General features: G+C 40.3%; 1 protein-coding gene and 1 long non-coding RNA gene across 2 annotated transcripts in view; one reads left to right on the top strand and one right to left on the bottom strand.

Annotated features, from left to right (window-relative positions):
• NOS1 (nitric oxide synthase 1) overlaps positions 1–19,594 on the top strand; it is a 149,135-nt gene that overhangs the window by 2,892 nt on the left and 126,649 nt on the right. The gene's annotated exons all lie outside the window — the stretch shown is intronic.
• LOC127545523 (uncharacterized) overlaps positions 15,429–19,594 on the bottom strand; it is a 31,297-nt gene continuing 27,131 nt past the window's right edge. Inside the window, exon 2 of the long non-coding RNA XR_007949680.1 lies at positions 15,429–15,682. This is a non-coding gene — a long non-coding RNA (uncharacterized LOC127545523). The remainder of the gene's footprint in view (positions 15,683–19,594) is intronic.

The following is a 19,594-nucleotide window of genomic DNA, read 5'->3' as shown; positions in this document are numbered from 1 at the left end:
GCTGACTGAGAAGGTCTTGAACCCAGTAACTAGATTCTTGGCTCCATTTCCTGGGTTGAAAACAGTTTGCCCTGTTCTACAATATCCCCAGCTGGCAACCCAAGCATTCCCTTGGCTTTGGGATCACCAAAACCCAGGAGCCTGCTTTGAGTGGGTCAGCATATTTCTTTTGATTTCAGGCACCTACTTCCTTTTTTTCCTTTCCTCCCCCAGTATGTCTATGAGCTCGTGCAACTAGTGTACATATATGCACAGCCTCTAGTCTCCAAGGATAAATCGTGCCTTATTATAAGACTCTGAAATCAGGGGTAGAAATGGAAGCTCGTATCCATTCAGGGAGGAGCTAGAACCGAGATCAGAGTAGAAGAGGCGGGAAAGGCAGAAGAAAAGGGAACCGTCTCTGTTGTCTGGAGACAGTTTGGGGCTGTTAGTTGCCAAGGAACATGGGAGCTCTTCTCCTGGAGTCCAGGACAAGTCAATCTTTTGCTTTCTTTCCCTCCTTCAAATGGCCAAATTTTAAAGTCTCCAGAGTCTGTGAATTCCCAGACTAGGAAAGGGTTCTTGAGTGCTCTGTACATTTGCTTGCACTTTGCCATCCCTCTCTCACATTTCCTGGCCAGTACCCGCCTCCCAGGACCCCAGGGAAAAGGGTGAGTTGTTTAGTCTGGGCTGGAGTAGGAGCTGAGCTGAGCTGAGCTGAGCTGAGCTGAGCTGAGCAATTCGCCCACACAGCTCTGCCGAGACTCCAGCGGACCCCAGAGCAAGGGAGCTGTCCGTGGTTCTGGACAGGCACTTTCCTTATCCCTTGGTCGGTGAGGAAATCAGAGGTGAGCACAGGTGTGCACCCAAATGATCATTTGTGTGTGTGTGTGTGTGTGTGTGTGTGTGTGTGTATCTATTTGTCCTGATTAATTGTGTGTATGTGTTATAACAAATCTTGGGGGGGGGGTGTGTGTGTGTGTGTGTGTGGGTGTGTGTGTATCTGTGTCTGTGTATCTACTTGTTTGTCCTGATTAATTGTATCTCTGTGTTATAACAAATCTTGGTGTGTGTGTGTTTGTGAGTTTGTTCTAGGGAATGCTTGAGATTCTGTGAGTTTGTGTACGGTTTTAGAAGCTTTTTTATGTCTGTGTGTATTTTGAACTGTGTGAGTCTGTGTTGTTTTGGAGAGAACACTTGCTAGATCCGTATTCCTTAAAATTAAACCATTCCACATTTGAACTTGGCAATTCTGAAGAGTGATTCTGAAAGATTAAAAGCTGCAAAACAGTGACGCTGGTTTTTACAATTCATTGCTGAGGTTCATTTTGCATGAAAGGATGAGAGGGATTTCTTACCTAATCAGAAAAAAAACTGGAGTTCCAGGAAAGGGCAACCAGACTAGTTAAGGGAATTGGATACCGTACATATTATATTAGAATCATTTAAAAGAATTACAAATGTATAACCTAAAGAAGAAAAGGCTGGGTTAGGGGAAAGAAGAAGATAGAAATGACATTAGAATTAATTTTCAAGTATTTGAAGACTGTTATGTGAAGAGGGAATAGACTTGCTTTGTTTATCCTGAGAGGGCAAAGCAAAGATCCATGAGTGGAAGCTCCAGAAAGGCAGGATTTCAGTTCAATGTGAAGATAGATATTCTCATGATTAGAGCTGGCCTAAAAATGTAATGAATTGTGTTGGGAAGTAATGGGTTCATCCTACTGGAAGTCTTCCAGATTATGTTGAGGATGTTGTGTGTGTGTGTGTGGGGGGGGGGTATTTTAGTTCAGGGGTGAATGAGATTTGATGCCGTTTGAGGTTTCTTCCAGTTCTGAGATTCTGTAATTCATACCATTATTGGTTTGTGTGATTGTGTGATTATCCACAACCTAGAGAGGACATAACATCTTTACAAAGGAACAGTATGGTTTGTCTTGTCAATGTGAAATAATTGCATATTTGAGTTAGAAGAGACTCTAGAGATCATCCAGTTCAACCTGATTTTATGGATGAGCAAAATTAAGTCCCCAGATATGAAATGACTTGTTCATTCTTAGTGAGTGTAAGAGTCAGAGGTAGAATCCAGGCCTTCTTATCTCTAGACTGTCTTTTTTTTTCTTCAACCTATTTTCTCTTCAGCTGTAGCAATAATAATGTAAGCCTTAGAGTCAGGAGAAGCTGAGTTCCAGTCCTGTCTGGTACTTATATTTACTATGTGACTTTGGGCAAGTCCTTTTGCTTCTCACTAATCCAATCCCGTAGTCTAACAGCTTGACAAGTTGTTGACAAGGTGCTAGTTTGTATTGGTAGATGAAATTCTTCACAGTTTTCTGCAGTCATGAAATTATCAGTCTGGTCAAATAACAATAACAACAACTCACATTTCTCTATGGGTTTAGTTTAAGAGTGACAAAGCACTTCTCTCAAAACAATCCTATGAGATAGATAATGTGATCATATACCCATTTTATAGGTAGGAAAACTGAAGCTCAGAGTTTTTGGCTGAGAACTGTCATGGTTGGCATTTAAACCCAGATCTCCTGGCTCCAATGTCATGATTCTAGAACACTACCAACCCTCAATTATATCTTTAAAGACCATCTAAGCAGGTTAGTAGAAGTGATTGTTCCAAGGAATAATAGATAGGAGCATATATTTAGAGCCAGAAGGGAATTGAGCCCAAGACCCTTGCTGAAGGAATAAAGAAAGAAAGACCCAGAGTTCGTGAGTGATTTGCCCAAAGTCTCAGAAATAAGTGTGAGAACTAAGATTTGGACCTGGATTTTTTGACTCCCAATGCAGTGTTTTTCCATGAAGAGTAGCCTCTTAACCCTCCAGTCTCATGAAATTCCAGCCCCAAATCCACATTTAATGTTGGGCTTCAACACCTTAGGATGATTCAGGCATCCTTTGGAGAGGAAAAAATCCCTGGGAAAATGATCCACTTGGTGAATTTACTTGTGGAGAGTAATTGTAAGAAACAAGAGGCCCAGTTTATTTTATACTGACCTCAGCAAAGCAGTTGTTTTGAATTCATTTCAATAGCTAGCAGTCAGCATGAAGGTGATTCCGTATACCTCTAAGAAACTGGACATGGATTTCTTTTTTCTTGATGACCCCAGAATTGTCAGGATATACAAGTTCTGAAAAACAGACTTGAGTCTTCTTTGAACTATGAGAGCAAAGAGATGAACCAAGAATCACTATTGGTCTTTAAGCAAAAGCTGGTTGACCACTTATTGGGGACACTGTAGTTTCTTATTCAAATAGGGTTGCATTAGCTGGCTACTGAGGTTCTTTCCAATCCTGTTGATTTTGTGGTTCCATGAATTAAAATATTTAAATCTCTTCTCAGTGAATCGTTTGCTTTGTGTTACCTGTATGAGATTCACAGCAAGACCTTATCTAGCAGTGATGTCTCTGAGCTAAATGAAAGAGAATGAGAAGTCACATAAAAATATACTAAATTGCCAGAAGGAAAGGAAAGCCTTCTGATCTGTGGCAAACCCTTAATGAAGCAAAACCTTAGAAATACAACTTATGCCAATGGCAACTGATAAAGCGCTAGCTAGAGAAGACCTGAGTTCCAGTCAAGACGCTAATGCTAACTAGCTCCATGTCCTAGAACAAATAACTCTACCTCAGTTTCTAAATCTGTAAAATGAAATTGCTTGATCTGGGGGATCTCCAAGGTCCCTTCCAGGTCTCAAATTGTAATAACATTCAATTTATGGAGATTTTATTTCTCATATTTGTTAGAAGTAACTCTTAGTGTAAGAAGGAAGGCTTTGACTGGTAGAACGAGAGAAAGAAACCATAGAGAGATTGTGATTGTTGCAATGTCCTAAATGAGTAATGAAAGAATTTATTGCTTAGAAGCTCCCACAATATTGACTAGTTTATAGAACATTTTTTCTCCTTTAACTTATCCCCAATTTCTGATATTGTTTTGTTTCTCCTTTGAAAAGATGCTTCTTAATTGTCAGTTACCAGAAAATGTCAGGTTTATGCTCAGTGTATAGAAACCCTAACAGGTCTTAAAATAGGTCATTTAGCTCAGATAATGGAAGGTTTAAATGGAGTTAGATTGTGATCTTCAGGTATTTAAAGTAAAAAAAAAGAAATAGGATTTTGTTATATTTTTTTCTTTTTTTCACAACACTGAATCAGTATAGTATAATGGATAGAGTGCCAGCCTTGGAAGTAGTAAGACATGGATCCATGCATCACCTCTTTCATATAATAGTTGTGTATTCTTGGGAAGACATTTAATTTCTTTAGATCTCAATATCCTAATCTGAAAAAAAAATGACTGGATTGAATTAGATCAGTGATGTCAAATTCATAGACATGAGCACCACTACATCATACATAAAGATCCTTGGAGGCTACCTATTAATCTTAGCTATTTTCTATTGTATTTTTATTTATTTATTTCCCACTTACATTTTAATCTGGTGCTGGCTATGCCTTTGACACTTGAGATAGTACAGGACATGATGACCTCTAAATTCTTTTCTGAATCAAAATATATGATCACAGGATGACTTGTTGTGCTTGGACCTAGAAAACAGAACAAAGCATTCTGGAAGGAAGTTATAGAGATTTGGGATTCGTTTTAAGGAAAGGCTTGCTGATGAACAGAGTTATCTAAAAAGTAGAATTGGCTACCTTGGAGAAGTAGTGAGTTCCTTTTCCCTAGAGATCTTCAAACGCAGACAGGGCACTTGTTGGACGCTAGAGAGAAGGAAATCTTGGTAAGGACTGGATTGTACTGGATTTCTCTGAGATCCTTCCAGATCTGGCATCCTGTGATTCTGAATTCTAGCAGTTTATAAATGAGTGGACTCTTCTCACTGTATGTACACCCTCAAATAAAGCATGTAGAGATGTCATCATGGATGTCATGATACTGTTCATGTCTGAGTGGGACTAAATGGTCTCTGAGGTCCCTTCTGTCTCTGTTATTCTGTGAATTACCTTAGTGAGCACTTTGTACATGGTAGACACTTAATAAATATGGGATTGAATAGGTTAAGTTGTAGATCAAACTTGATCTTAAAAGCATTGGGGATGGTGGGATTGTGGAGCTGGAAAGACTCTCTACAAGTCATATAGGTGGAGTTGCCTTCATCCGGGCAGAGTTGCATTTATGTTGTCTCAGATTAGACATATAGCTGCCTGAAGGAGATTCCTCAACCTCCACTGGGGACTCTTGCTCCTCCAGCACTTCAAGGATCTGTAATTCTATAATGACCATAATAACTCTCAATAACCAGGGTTAAATAATTGCCAGAAATTTTTCTTTTTATCTACTTGTCGCACTGCGGGTTAGAGGATTGCTCCATTTTCTAAGCAATTTCTCCTCATACCATTTCAGTTAAGAAATAAATAAGCCTGTAGGTAAATTTAGGACAATCTGCCAACCCCAAGCGTATCAATGTGCAGTTGCTGGGGGTCTCCAGTAATACGCTACTTTTTTCAGACATCTTGACAAGTCATATCTTCAGCCATATCATCGATAGCTGGAGCAGGGACAGAGCAATGGGAACTGGATCTCTGATTTCATTGGTATAAGGAATTTCCTAATGAATAAATTCCTACCAGTGTAGATATGCACCCATCCTGAAATGTAGAGTCTTAGAGACTTCTTCGGAGACGTTGAGAGGTTATGTGACTTGCTTAGAGATATATAGTCAATATGTGTCAGAGGAAGCAATTGAATGGAGTGTTTTTGGAACCTGAGACCAGCCCTCTGTCCATTAAGGCATGCAGCCTAATGTTTTATCCTTAAAACAGACAAAAAGCATTAAAGTGACCATATTTCTTTCCTTTTTTCCTTGCAAGTATATAGTCTGAGAGGTAGCATGGCAAGACAATTAGAGGGCCAGACTTGTAAATGGAGCCCTGCCTCAGACACATATGTCTTTGTTGTTGTTGCTCAGTCCTTTCCATCATGTTTCACTCTTCATGATCCCATTTGTGGTTCCCAGCAAAGATGCTGGAGTGGTTTGCCATTTCCTTCTCAGGCTCATTTTACAAATGAGGAACCTAAGGCAAACAGGGTTAAGTCACTTGCGCATGGTCACAAACAGCAAGTGTCTGAGATTGGATCTGAACTCAGGTTCTTAATCCCGACCAGAATTCTATCCACTGTGCCACCTACCTGCCTCTGACATATACTAGTTATGTCATATTAGGATAATCACTTGAGCACTCTGCGCTTCCATTTCCTTACCCGCAAAAATAAAGATTTTAATAGTGCCCATGTCAATTAAGGATAGTCATGATGACAAGGATTTTTTTTAGTTCTGGCTTTTTCTATGTTACCCAGGCTAGAAGTACAAGTGCTACTCTCAGATCTAGTCACACTACCAATGGGCTGGGGCTTTTGATTTGCCCCTTCATTCCTGGGCCTGTTTGTCCCTCCTTAGGCAGACTATTGGCTCTCCATTTCTGAGAACTTATTATATTAATGCTAGAGTTAATGTGGATATTCTGATCAGCATAGCCCACTGCAGCTCAGGACTCCTAAACTCGAGGGATCTGTCAGCCTCAGCTTCCCGTGTAGATGGGGTATATACTACCACTCTCTGCTGATAAAGCTGCAGAAAGCATCAAACCCACATGAAATGTAAACTGTAATAACACAGGTGACAAAAATCTGAGCCCACTGTGAGTCTGGATATGTGCCAAATATGTATTTCATCCATTCATTTATTTACTTAACTACAAGATAAAAGACTAATGATGACGATGTGAGGGAAAGAGAATTAACAGATAAATATTATTCAGTGTTACCATGTGTTAGACATCATACTAAGACTGGAGATGCAAATATGGTTAAGTATGGTAGTTCTAACAGTCAAGGAGTATACATTGTAATGGATGGTTGAAAAGAGCTATGGTTGAAAATTTGCTTCCAATCCCCAAGATGTATCTTGCCTCTCTTTCTCTGGACCTGTGATTTTAATTGTGTTTGGAGGAAACTCTAGAATGGAAACTCCCCAAAAAACAGCACAGAACACTCAACTTGGCATCAGGAAAAACCCAAGTTCAAATCCTGCCTCAGATGCTTTGTTAGTTACGTGAGCTTGGACAAGTCTCTTTTATCCCCTTGGGCCTCAAGTTCCTCATTTGTAAAATGAGAAGGTTGGACGTGATGACCATTGAGGTCCTTTTCAATTCTAAATATAGGAATCTTATTCTCAGAGAGGTACCTGGAGACCCTGAGAGATTAAGATCCTTACCCAGGGTTAATATATCTAGTTTGTATCAGAGGTAGGTCAGCCCTTTTTTTATAATATATCCTTGCCTCTCATTCCATCACTTTATGGATAGAAAATAAATGTCTCCTGCACATTTTATCCTCATTCACAGATAACCTTCCATCACTACCCTCAAAAATAACACAAGTATTATTATTCTCACTTTGTAGTGAGACTACTCTCAGAAATAGAAGCTCGGAGAAGCTTGTTTAGGACACATGGCAAATCAGAAAGTATTGGCACATGATCTAGAACCCAGATCTTCTTGCTCTAAGCTCAGTGCTTTTTCCATAGCCCCAGTTTGTTTATGGCTTCATCTATACTAGACTAATAATAACTTAATAAATAGGGTTTCCCCCTGATTCATTCTCTTTGATATCACATTGTGGTGTAGAGGGGATCCTGGGTCCTCCAAGGAACTTGCAGCTGCAGAGTTGCACAAGTCATCGAGTTCAACCCTTTCTTTTCATAAGTGAGGAATACTTATGTGTTGGTACTTGTTCAACATCACACAGGTAGTAATAGTTAAAAATAAGACATGAACCCCATACCCAGTGAAAGACAGTCAGTTAGTTGGTCAATAAAAAATTATTAACAATTAAAGTGTAAGACAGACACTGAGCCAAGTGCTAAGGATACAAAGAAAGTCAAAAACACTCCCTGCTCTTAAAGAGCTTCCATACTAATGGAGGAGACATTATGTAAATAAATATGTTTTTCCTTGCACAGAATGCTCCCATCTCCGGGTGGGTGTCAATCATTTTTCAATTCTGTCCAACTCTTCATGATCCCATTTGGGATTTTCTTGGCAGAGATACCAGAGTGGTTTGCCATTTCCTTCTCCAGCTCATTTTACAGTTGAGGAAACTGAGGCAAACAAGCTTAAGTGACTTAACAAGAATCACACAGTGAGGGAATGTTTGAGTTCATATTTCAACTCAGAAAAAAATGAGTCTTCCTGACTTCTGGCCTAATATTCTATCTCTTTTGCCACCTTGCTGCCCCACTCCCATCTCTAGGTACTTCCACTGGTTGTTCCTCATTCCTGGGATACTTTACTTCCTCGGCTCTGCCTCCTGCCTTCTATAAAGCCTGACCTAAAACCCTAATTTCTACAGAAATCCTATCTTGAGCCTCCTTAAGGCTAGTAGTTTCCTTGTTTTGATTATCTCCAATTTAACCTGAGTAAATCTTGTTTGTTTGCACATAATTGCTTGCCTGTGGCCTTCCCCCATCAGACAGTGAGCAACTTGAGAGCAGGGATTATCATTTACTTCTTTTGTGATTCCCAACACAGGACCTGGCACATTACAGACACTTTGTAAATGTTTATTGATTGATTGATGCAAGACGTGTGCAGAATGAAGAGAAAGGTAGACTGAGTCTCTGTTCTGAGGTCCACCTAGTTAAATTCACAGAGGCTTAAGTTGGCTGAAGGAAAATGGATTTTTCAGCCATAGCAACTCTCCAAGACTGTATCTACCATGTCACAAAGGGGTCATGATCTGCGTCGGCAGAAGGGCACCCAGACCGATGAAATCACAGATCCTTGAAGTATTTTTCACTCAATTGACTGGTTGTTTTGTCATTGTCTAGACACAAACTTAGAACTTTCTATAGAAAATTTTCCTGAATCCTCTAAGAAGGAAAAAAAATGTCCTTCTTTTTTTCCATTCACGCTCCTTTACTCTCTGGCCTCTTTCCCTGAATCCTTACTCTTATTCCCAATCAATTTGTAAGCAAAAACACCAAAAACAGAGAGAGACCTTGGACAGAGCCAGTAATCATAATAACAACTACAGCACATATTTACATAACACTTTGGGGTTTAAAAAGCACTTTTCCTACAATGTCTTCTTTCTTGATATTTTCTTGGCATTTTAATTGGAAATGTGAGTCATATTTCTCAATGAAAACCAGAGACTGTCATTTATCGCAGCTAAAGACCCTCACAATTATTAGTTGTGTTAAATTGAACCCCGTGAGATAGATATCATCTTATAAATGGGCCTTATCATCATTATCCCCATCTTTACAGATGAGAAAATTGAGGTCCAAAGAGTTGAAGGGACTTGTCCACAAACCCACAACTAATTAGTGGCATAAATTGGAACTAGAAGGCAGGTCTATCCATCCCAGCTCAATGCTCTTTCCATTTCCCCCACACTCCTGCTGTTCTCCTCTTTTTTTCCCTGAAAACTAATCATGTGGTTAACCAGTGTGTCACTGTGTTTGCCATGGACGTCTTTCTTTATGTTTTCCCTCGGCATTTTAATTAGGGCTGTGAGTCATTCTTCTCTATGAAAGCCAGTGACAATGTCATTTATTGCTGTTTAGGGTCCTAATTGAGCCTTTTCTCTCATTCTGGTTGCATCGGGGACATTAACCACGGAGTCAGTGATGCTTCCTCCTTGTCAGCAGAAGAATAGACTCTAGAGCTCTGAGAAATTGAGATCATAGGATCTCAAAGTGGCTCATCAGATTCATCCCTCTACAGTGTGCCCAACAATCAGTCAGTCAGCCTTTTCTCCAAAGTCCCCAGTGAGCAGGAACACACTACCTCCCCAAGCAGCCTATTCTACATTCAGACAGCTCTAATTGTTGGTAAATTTCTGTGACATTACATAGGAAGGATACAGATAAAGTGGAGAGTGCCTTGATCCATCTAACAAGGGTGGTGATGGAACTTGGGATCCTACTTTATAAGGATTGATTAAAAGCTGAAGCTGGACAGGGAGCAAAAGGAGTAGCCTGGAGAAGATACTTAAGAAGGATCTGCTTGTTCATAGGATCATAAATTTGGAGGTGAATGGAAACTCAGAGGTGACTGAATCCAACCCTCTCTTCTTATATTTGAGGAAACTGACTCAGAGAGATTAGGAGATTTATCCAAAATCATACAACTAGTAAATAAGTATCTGATGCAGAATTTGAACTCTGGTCTTCCCAAGTCCAATCTCAGCACATTATTTATTATGTCACACTGCTTATTATCTTCAAGGCTGTCATGAATGAGAGGGATTCCAGTTGTTCTGCTTGGCCCCGAAGGCAACTAGCCACAGTTACACAGAGAGATTTAGAGAAATGGACTTCTGTAGAAGATAATGAACTCGTCTTTCACTGAAAATCTTCAAGCAAAGATAACCCCACTTATTGGGTCATGATATAAGAGATTCTAGTTCAGGTATGAGTTGGAGCAAATATTCTCACTCTGAGGTCTCCCTTCCAATGCTGAGATTCTGTGATTCTTATCTCAAACCCGCCTCTCTCTTTGTCATTTTGCTCCTTTGCTTCAGGCTCTTGCCTTTTGGGGCCAAGTGGAATAAGTCTTGACAGCCCAACAAATGCTTGAAGACAGATATGAGTTTGAAGTTTATTCCAGGAATATGTTCCTAAGCTGTCCTCTCTATCACTGATCTTATTTATTCTTTTGATGCTTTTAAGCTCTGAGGCTTTCTAAAATTATTTTTTTAAAGATCTAGCTTCAATGAATGTGGTATCAGAAACATGTCTTTCTCTTCTTCGCTGATTAGATATAGTCATTATGACTACTGCTATAGAAAATGTCTCGATCATTTAGGTGGCACTGAGGATAGTGTACCAAGCCTAGGGTCAGGAAGACCTGAATTCAAAATCCCACCTCAGAAGCTTACTAGCTTACTAGACCTCAGACAACTCACTTTGCCTCAGTTTCCTCATTTGAAAAGTGATCTAGAGAAGGAAATAGCACCACATTTTGGTGTCTTTGCAAAGAAAATCCCAAATGGGTCATGAAGCATCAGTCACAATTGAAATAACTCAATAACATTAATATATTTAATCTCCACCAATGAGGTGTTTCTGGTTACCTTTTGGGATTGTAAGAAGGATGAAGGAGGGATGATTTTAAGGAAAAAGAGAAGCAAACCATTTTTTGATATATCAGCATCCACATTCATCAGATAAGAACCATGAAGGAGAACTCCGGCCCGGACCACCCTAGAGCATCTCTGGCACAGTCTTCTCAAGCAGCCCCCACGCCAGATCCAAGTTCACTTAGAGTTCAGAAACAAAAAGACACTATTCACAGCTTTAGGGCAAAGGGGGAAAGCAACACAGAATCCATCACAAAGCAAAAGAGAGTTAAAAATGTCAAAAGCAGGTGGGAGCCCCTAGATTGTAGCCTGGATTTTGAATCTCTCCCAGAAAATTGATTTGAAAGCACATTTGTTTTGTACAATCAACTCTTCATCTGATAGCATCCAATTAGCTAAGGATGTTGGGAGACAATTAAATAATCTGTTGAAATAGTTTCAATATTCGTCAACCATCAATCTTTATTTCATACGACTCATCCTCATGTCTAGTCTTCTGACTAATCCAGAATCCTTGCTTTCCTGTTGATGTCCGGTTTCTCACCCACTCACTTGACCTTACCCACATCATTTGCAATAATTACAATGCCCTCCTGGAAAACCTGCCCAACTTTCCTTGATTGCCTCTAGCTGAAATTGATTTTTGCTTCCTCTAAAATCCCACAATACTTTGTTTTGTCTCTTTCCAAGGCTCTCACTCTCTTTTATTTGTGGGTACATCAGCAGGGCAGAGTGGTAGAAGGAACACTACAAGAGAAGTCAGAAGATCTGGGTTTGAGTATTATCTCTGCCAGGTGTAAACTGAGTGACTTTGAATAAGTCCCTTTTCTGCTCTGAGCCTCATCTATGAAATTCAATTCAACCACCACCACAACAATGATAACGATAATAATCATAACTAGCATTTACATGTTACATTAAGGTTGGCAAAGCACTCTGCATTTTATCTCATTTGATCCTCACAACAATCCTGTGAGAGACCATTGCTATTATTATCCCCATTTTATATGGGGGAAACTGAATGGAAGGAATTAAGTGATTTGCCCAGAGTCACACGGCTAGTTATGTATCTGAAGTAGGACTCAAATCTAGATCTTCCTTACTCCAAGTTCAATGTTCTATCTATTGGCCACACAACTACCTAACAACTCTATATCAACTGCCAGATTGTGCACAAGGTGTTGTTCAATCATTTTCAATTGTGTCCAACTTTTCATGACTCCATTTGAGGTTTTTTTCAGCAAAGATATTGGAGTAGCTTGTCAATTCCCTCTCCAGTTCATTTTACAAATCAGGAAATTGAGACAAACAAGGGTGAATGACTTGCCCAAGATCACTCAGCCAATAAGTGTTTGAGACCAGATTTGAACTCAGGAAGATCAATCTTCCTGACTTCAAGGCCAATACTTGATCCACTATGGTGCCCCCTTGCTGCCAAGGATGCTAAGTGTATAAAAACCTGAAATAGTTTCAGTATTCAGTCAACCTGAATTACTTAGAGTTCAGAAACAAGCTGATTTTACAGATGAAGAAACTGAGGCAAATAGGTTTAAAGGACTTGTTCAAAGTCATAGAATATGTATTTTTTTAGTTCTTGCTGCATGAGAGATGCTGTGCTTAGCACTGAAAAAAAATAATCTCATTGGATAATATGAGCTGAATTTAGTTTTTTGGGTATCTAACATCTTCTTGGTTCTATGGGATATTTTGCTGTAGAGATGCAGTGGGAGGAACACAACCTTTATGACTGTGGTCTAGTCCCATCACTTCTCTAGGCCTGAGCTCAGTTTCCCTCCTCAGTAACATGAAAGGGGTATATTAGATTGCCACTAAAGTCCTACTTCCAGCTCTGGTGAATCAGCCACCAAGTCTTGATTGAGCACTTACTTTACAACAAGCCCTTGTCATAGCCAGAGACTAGAAGGGTACTACCTATTGAAGGATGATCAAAACAGTTCAGATTTGTTGGAGGAAACCTGAAATGTTTGGCCTGAAGAAGAGAAGACTCAGGTGAGACTGGAGAGAGGTCTTTAAGTATTCAAAAGGCTGTCAGCTAGAAACTAGAAGCAATAACTAGAAGTTAAAAACCCCCTATTTAAAAAGTTTGAGGACCCCTGGGACCCCATGGCACTGAATGGGGAGAGAAGTTTGAAATGGGAATCAGGAGAACTGCTTTCTAATTCTGCAACTTGCTGGCCATACACTGAGTCTCAATTTCTCTATCTGTTAAGTAGGGGGAATAGGGTAGATGATCCCTAAAGTTCCTCCCAGTCATTGATGGACTGGAACCAGATCTGCCCAGCTAGTGGGATTCAATTGTTAAATTTTCAGTGTGAGCATTTAGATGTCAGAAATCAGCAAATACTACAATCCAGGGCTTAATTTATTGCTTTGCTGGTTTCTAGATTTAAGAAAGTGATGGAGAAAATGTTAATAATGCAAACTATTCTCTAAAATATGGCTGTGTTTTTTTTCAGAACCAGTTGTAAAACATGAGCATTTCACTGTTTCCTACTCATATATTACAAGCCTTTCAGTACTTGATAATTTTCTAGAAGGAAAAGGAAAAATTTTAAATATCTAATTATTATCTAATTGCTAAAGTAGTAAATATTGATGAGATAAAAGAAATAAGAGATAGTATCATATATATTCATAGATGAGATATGGATCTGGAGATCTACCTTCAAGATGATCTAATCCAATCCCCACTTTTTACAGGGAAGAAACTCAGGTCCAGAAAAGGGGGTTGGTCACAGTCCTACTGAGCAATGAGAAGCAAATTTGAAATATGAACTCAGATCCTCATATTCCAAATCCTGTTTTGCACTGTATTGTGATGTCCCAGGCAGCTAGGTGGCACCATGATGCACAGAGCATTGGAGGAATCAAGACTCATTTTGGGTTGAAATCTAGCCTCAAATACTTGCTGGCTGAGTGACCCTAGGCAAGTCACTTCACCCTGTCTGCCTCAGTTTCCTCATCTGTAAAATATGCTAGATAAGGAAATGGCAAACCACTTCAGTGCTTTGCCAAGAAAACTCTAAATGGGATCACGAAGAGTAGAACATGACCGAAAATTGACTAAAGAACAACAACCGATGCCCTCTTTGCCATTTTAATCTAGAAATTGAGAGAAGGCCTTGAAGATAGGAAAATATGAATTTAAATCCTGCCTCTGACATGTTCTAGGTATGTCTCATGAAGGAAAATTCTCTCAACTTCCAGCAAATCTTTAAAACTATAAATGACCCAAAGATTGCTGCTCTGCATCAATAGGGGGAGTTTCTACATGGATTGTTTCTCTCTCAACAATGAAATCACATCTATAGACCCAATCCAATTAACCAATAGTTATTATAATATACCTTTAGGCAGCTAGGTGGCACAGTGAGTAGAGTTCTGAACCTGGAATCAAGAATACTTGAATTCATATTTGCCCTCAGACACTTAATAGCTTATCACTCTGCACAAACCACTTTAACCTCTGTCTACCTCAGTTTCCTCAGTTGTAAAATGAAGATGATACCATCTGTTTCATAGAGTTGTTAGATTATATGAGATAATAAATACAATATACAATATTATAAATTATATAACATACAATATAGAATAATAAAGTACAGTAGATGCCATGTAAAGACTTCTACACACTTAACACATGATATATTCATGTTTATTCCCTCCCCTTCCTTCGAAAATAGCCTTAGTTATTCCAGCAATTCTTGTTGGTAGGTTAGGAAGCTGTTGAAGCTTTTATTTTTCTGACTTATTTCTTTAATCAGATGATTAGTATTTATTAAGATCCTACTATATTCTAGGCATCATGCTGGGTGATCGAGTACAGTGACCAAAAAAAGTCCCTTTCCACAAGAAGTATACCTACAAGGGAAATATGTTATCATAGAAATGATGTTTGAACCCCAAATATATATGAATTACTCTTAGACCTTTCTCTTTCTCCGTATATAAAAGATAAAACCTTTTTAAAATAAATGCCCAATTTGTAAAAGGTTCAAAATTACTTTAAAAATAGCCAATGTAAAATAGGCTTGACACATTTAGTTCTTACTCGAGATCAGCTCTCTCCAAGGGAATAGATGAAACATTGCCCCTAAGGCTCTCCTCCACCTTATTGATAAAATAGACCAGTGACACTTACCTCTGGGAGGGATAACAGGATGATAAAATGCTGTAAAGACCCATGAAAATGGCACTGACCGTCTGTGGCAGTCACCGCTTCTGAAAACCATTGAGTACCAATTTGCTGCTAAGATAAAATGTCTCAATACCACCCAACTCATTTGGAAACTGAGTCAACTAGTGTTTTATGGCACCTGATGCTTTTTATTAGGAGCCCTCAGCCTAAATTGCTTTAAAAGCAATTTACCATCTGTATGGGAATAATGTTCCTTGAATAACCAAGTCACTGATTCTCTCTTCAGCTGGGCAGCGTCCTCGGCCAACCCATGGTTGACTATTCTGTTCAGTCCTGAGAACTGTAGGCTAGCCAGTGGAGAATAGCCAAGAAGATGAAGGCCCTCAGTCTCATGTCAGAAAGAACTGAGTACGTTTTTCCTGCAGAAAGAAAGAAAAGAAACATTTATTTAATGCCTGCTATATGCCAGGAACTTACAAATATTGTTCATAGGATTTTTACAATAACCCTAGGAACTATTATTATCTTTATTTTATTATTGAGAAAACTGCTGTAGACATAGAATAAATGACTCCTCCATGGTCACACAACTTTGAATTCGAGACTTGTGACTCTAACTCTGTCTATCCACTAGCCAGTTGCCTCTAGAGGAAATCCAGAGTATATATAGATAGAAGCAGGATGCTCACTTGTCAGGAATATCAGAGAAGGGTTTGTTGGTCAGGAAGTTTGGGGTCTGAATGGCTTTTGAGGTCTCTTCAAACTTGGAAATTCTGGGAATCTTTGAGTCACTGGCAACATCTTCAGGGAGAAAACAAATAAAAGCCAGGAATGATATGAGGAGGAAGGGGGGTGGGAAGGGAAAGAAAGGATCTATGGGACAACTCCCTCTAATTTGATCAGGTAAGCCCTAAGAGAACTGGATCATAGGAATAAAGGACCTTTGATCTGGAACTCAAAAGGACTTCAGAGATCTTCAGTTCCAACGTTCTTATTTTGCAGAAGAAGAAACTGAGGTCCAGAAGAAAGAAATGGAATTTAGAGCTAGAGATAAAATGTTTAAACAGTGTCAGAGGCAGAATATGCTTTAGAACATGGAGTGTCAGGGCTCCGAAGGCCCTTAGAACACAGACCTGGGAGGGGCCTTATGATGTATCATGTTAGAGTTTAGAACACAGACTGACAGCATTTAGAAAGTCTTTTGAGCAAAGATCCTCACCCTACGATCCATAGACTCCTTCGAGGGATTTTAGAGGTCTGAGAACTTGGATAAGGAAAAAAATATGTTTTTGTGTTCATTGATTCAACTTAAATCTATTATTTCCTTTATGAACTAAAAAAAGTTTTCTGAGTCTACAGATTGTTGTCTATAGATAACAGAGAATATCAGGGCTAGAAGGGGCCTTAGATTAGGGAATATTAGGACTGTAAGAGATTTTAGTAATCTAGCCCAAACTTCTGTTTTCCAGATCAGACTCAGACTGTCACAGAGGTCCAGGAAGAAAAACAAATGGTTAAGAACGGACTTAAGTCACAGAATGTGACTTAGAAAGGGAATGTCAGACCTAGGAGGGGCCTTAGAACAGAGAATGTCAGAACTTGGAGGGGTCTTAGAACAGAAAATGTCAGTGCTGTGAGGAGCCTTAGAATGGGGGATGTCAGAGTTGGGAGAGGTCTTAGAACGGGGATATCAGAGCTGAGAGGGGACTTAGAACAGTGAATGTCGGAGCTGGGAGGGGTCTTAGAACATAGAATGTCTGAGGTCGGAGGGCCATTAGAACAGGAAATGTCAGAGCTGGGAGGGGTCTTAGAACATAGAATGTCTAAGATGGGAGGGTTCTGTGAACAGAGAAGATCAGAGTTGAAAGGAGTAGAAACAAAGTTGGAAAGAGCCCCAGAACATGGAATGCAATGATGGGCGGGACTTTAGAACAGGGAATATCAGAATTGGCAGTACCATAGACATAGAATTCATAACTGTAAGACACCTTAGTAATCTAGCCCCTACCCCTCATGTTTTTCTGACGGGATCCAGCGAGTGACTTGCTCCAAGCCACAGTGGCAATGAGTTTGGAACCCAGGTCCTTTGAGTCCCAATGCACTGCCAGCTCCACAGCACCAGGTTGTCCCCTGCTGGTTCTGAGGCTTCGGGGGTGGGGGGGAGAAGAATTGCAGGGCTGTGGCAACGAGCTGCCAGCGTGGGAGAGGGGACGTCAGATGGATCCTGGTTGTTATAGTCCTTGGGAGAAAGACTGAAAATTAGTAGTTTGGGAGCTGTTGAGGAGCACTGCCTTTTTTTAAAAATGAGAGAAAGGATTGTTTGGGATTTTGAATGCTTTTGTGCAAAGATTTTCATTTCCAAAGGAAGATGACTGTTGACCCATGATTTATTTTTGCTAAAGAAGCATGACTGTCCTGCACCAAGGTCCTCCTCCAGTGCGTCGTCACGGCAGGGAGGTCACCCTGGGCTCCAAGGCTCTGCCAAGAAAGCACGAGCCCTGGCTGCTTCCACACAGTGGGAGCAGCTTCTAGTACAGTCCTGGTGACAGACTGTGTCTGACATCCATGGAACAGTCTCGCCCAAACTTACAGAAGCTTGTCATCAGGTGGGCTGCAACGAGGTGACTTTTTTTTTAACTGAGAGCTCTGAATGATCATCTACTAAGACATAGAGCAGGGGTCCTCAAACTTTTTTAAATAGGGGGTCAGTTCACTGTCTCTCAGACTGTTGGAGGGCCGGACTATAGTAAAAACAAAAACTTTGTTTTGTGGGCCTTTAAATAAAGAAACTTCAAAGCCCTGGGGGAGGGGGATAAACGTCCTCGGCTGCCGCATCTGGCCTGCGGGCCATAGTTTGAGGACCCCTGACATAGAAGAACAGGCTGCCTTGAGAGGGAGTGAGTCTCTCTACAATGAAAGTATTCAAGAAAAGCTTAAATCATTACTTGCTGGGTGTTAGGTTCAGGGAATCTAGGTGATATGGTGGATAGGGATATGAAAAGTGGGCTTAGAGTCAGGAAGATGTGAGTTCAAATCTACCTCAGACATTCATTAGCTGTGTAATCCTTAACCCTGTTTGCCTCAGTTTCCTAATCTGTAAAAAAGAGCTGGAAAAGGAAACAAACCCTTCCAATATCTCTGCCAAGAAAATCCCCTAAAAGTCACAAAGAGTCAGCCATGGTGGAAACAACTAAACAAAAACAATTCAGGGGATTTTTGTTCAGGTACCAGTTCCCTTCCAAAGATGAGGTTCTGTGATACTGATTCTGGATTGCTTTCTGTGTCAGTAAAGGGAGTTCCCACTCCAAGAAATCACAGATCTTGAAGCACTGAGATCATATAACTATTCTCAGGCCTCCCATTTCCTCTGTTCTGGTTCCCAGCGTTCATCACGAAGTTCACAATCTTCCCTTTTGGAGGATCATAGATAGATGAATGAATGAATGAAAAAGCACTTATTGACCACTATGTGCCAAGTGCTGTTCTAAATCCTGGAGTCACAAAAAGACAAAATTGAAATAACAAATAAAAAAAAATTTAAGCTCAAATTCAGATTGGGAAAGCTAATTTATATTTTAAAGAAGTTCTTTTGCAAAGTAGAAGTCATTAAGGTAGCAATAGTAAGGATGGTAAGAAGCAGAAGTACTGGGACAGCTAGATGGTGCAGTGGATAGAGCAACAGCCCAAGTCAGGAGGACCTGAGTTCAAATCTGACCTCAGACACTTCACACTTCCTAGCTGTGGGCCCTAGGCAAGTCATTTAACCCCAATTGCCTCAGGGGGAAAAAAGAATCAGAGGTACTTATATCACAAAAAGAGATCAGTTGGTAGTGCAAGGGGGCTGGAGGTTATAGAGTCAGGGAGGATGATGGGATCCAGAGGATGTTAGAAGGCAGGGTCAGATTGGATGGTAAGTCTTCCGTGTCTCAGAAAGAAATGGAGTTATTGAGTCCTGTTCATCCAAGCCATGAGAGTGCTCAAGCAGCCTTAGTACAGATGGGGAGGCAAAGAGAGGGCATCTCTTGTGGTGAAAGTCTTCCCACTGCCTGGCCATCCTTGATGGCTTTGAGACTACTCAGCTCCTCTAGAATGGGTCTTCACACTGGTCATGTTGTCTGTGTTCATAGATCTGGAGGAAATTTTGAGGTCATCCAGTTTGAAGAGGAGAAAACTGAGGTCTGAACATTAAATGACTCAAAGATCTATAGCCCTGACATGCTTCTACTTGTCTCAGAGCAGTTGCCCGAGCCAAGGGTTCCTGGGAATGAATTTCCCAGGTGGCATTGGAGCTGGAAAACATCCCAGAATGATAGCAGCAGAGCAGACCTCAG

Source organism: Antechinus flavipes, chromosome 1, assembly GCF_016432865.1.
Source record: "Antechinus flavipes isolate AdamAnt ecotype Samford, QLD, Australia chromosome 1, AdamAnt_v2, whole genome shotgun sequence".
NCBI classification, from domain to species: Eukaryota; Metazoa; Chordata; class Mammalia; order Dasyuromorphia; family Dasyuridae; genus Antechinus; species Antechinus flavipes.
Note: the sequence above shows the minus strand (reverse complement) of the source record. Positions and strands in the feature narration are given on the sequence as shown.